A 2098-nucleotide genomic window follows, 5' to 3' on the forward strand; every position below is an offset into this window, starting at 1 on the left:
TGCTTGGATATGTCAAGTAACATGCCTTTGTAGAGAGGATATGGGGCATATTGTTCCAAAGCTGGTCCTCTCTCCTCTACCTTCTCTTCAATGACTTCCTCCTGTTGAATGACCCTCACTTCCTTCTTTTCAATCACAACCTCTTCCTTAAAAGCCATGACTTCTTCCTACTCAATGACTTCCCCTTGTTGTAAAGCTAACTCCTTCTCTTGTTGCAAAGCTAACTTTTCCCTTTTCTCAATAATTTCTCTGAGTTCTTTCAGCTTTTGTGCTTTGAAACGTCCTGGGAATGGTAGAGGTGGTTTATAACCAGGAGGAATGTACTTAGCAGGCTTAACAGCTTCTGGGACATCAACTTGATGATGTTCATATATTTTACCTTATTTTCCCTTAGTTTATTCACAACTTTTGCATCTTTTGCTATCCATTTAGGCCATTATTGTGTAGCTTTAGGACTAATCATGCATTAGAGTATAGTTGCATTGCATTTGCATCTTTTCATGCATAAACAGGTGATTTTGGAGCTTAAGGAGCATGGAAGCAATGCTGAGGAGAAGTGAAGCAATCCTGAGGAGAAAACAAGAGAGTTAAGGCTGTAGAATCAAGGTCCGGAGTCCAACTCGACCGCACCACTCGACTACCACTCGACCGTGTGCTGAGAAGGACTCGACCGAGTGGAGAATGCACGAGAGAAGCCAGCTCGACCAGCCACTCGACCGAGCACTGGTCGAGTTGACCGAGCCGTTGACTGCTTTGACTTTTTGTATTTTTAGGGCTTCCACCTCACCTCCTATATAAGGCCCTTGTACTTGCAGCCAAAAAAAGAATCCAGCTTTTTAGAGAGTCTAAAACCTAGTTTTTACCTTTTTTAGATATTATTCCTTTTGCACTTTTTTTTTTTTTTAGATTTTGTACTTGTTTGAGAGAGAAAGACTAGATTCTTATATTTTGTTTGTTTCATAACTTTCAAAGTATTAAGATTTCGAGTTTTATTCCTTCATCAATATTGTAGATCTCTGTTTCATCTTTCTAATGATGCAAGTTTCATTATTTTCTGGGTTTTTGACATATTTCACCATGTGTTCTTGTGAGTAGTTTGTTTAGGACCTTGAGGATGGGTTAGGCTGGGTTGATCTTGTGGTTTGTTTGATTTGGTCAAGCTTGATTGTTGTAGATCTCTTCTAGGCTAGATGATCTTAATGCTGATCCTATATCTGAGAAGGTAGGGTTTGATTTCAAGCATCTTAGCATCACACCAATGTCTAAGGAGCATAGATAAGGCTAGATCTAGAGCTTACCATTAGGCTTGCTAAGAGATTAGAAGTCTTGTTTGGTTTGAGATGTATTGCTTAATGCCTGCTTGTGTAGATTCTTTTCTTTGTGAGAACAAGTCTAGAAATGCATAGGTTTGATTGTTTCTTGCCATGAGAGTGGATTAAACATGTCTTAGAATAGTATGTCTAGAGATCAGCTCAATGTTTGCTTGAGATTTGTTGACCAAGTTAGATAACCACAATGATTAGCTCAGCCCATGAATCCCTCCTCAAGGCCTTCTTTGTTTATTGAAATCTTAGTCTAAATATCATTGCTTGCTTGTTGTTTGATTAGTTTCTGCATTGCTCTGTTTTTCTTGTGTTGCTCTGTTTTCACGTTTAAGTCTAGCTCGACCACGTACTCGACCTACACTCGGTCGAGTGCTGCTCGAGTTCATCCCCAGAACTTGTGTTTTTGATTTGTGATTGTCTTGTTTCATTCCTGTTTCATTTCCATTGCATTCACGTAGTTTCCTGTTCATTACTTGTCTTGCATTAGTTCATTAGCATAGTGTCTATCTCTGTTCTAGTTTCATTATAGCTTTAATTTGTCTGTTCTGTTTGCATTTAGTATCTTGTTTTAGTTGTTTTTACTTTCTGCATTTCATATATCATTTTAGGATTGTTAGTGTCAAACAATCTTTACAATTGGCTTGACTTAGACTCATATGCACATCTTAATTGTTCACAATCACTCAGATAGGATTGACACCTCTTATACTGCAACTGCATAAGGGGAATTGAAACACCCTGACTTCTATTCATTCCATACATCATCATTCCAT

This window comes from Camelina sativa, chromosome 11, assembly GCF_000633955.1.
Source record: "Camelina sativa cultivar DH55 chromosome 11, Cs, whole genome shotgun sequence".
In the NCBI taxonomy this organism is placed as follows: domain Eukaryota; kingdom Viridiplantae; phylum Streptophyta; class Magnoliopsida; order Brassicales; family Brassicaceae; genus Camelina; species Camelina sativa.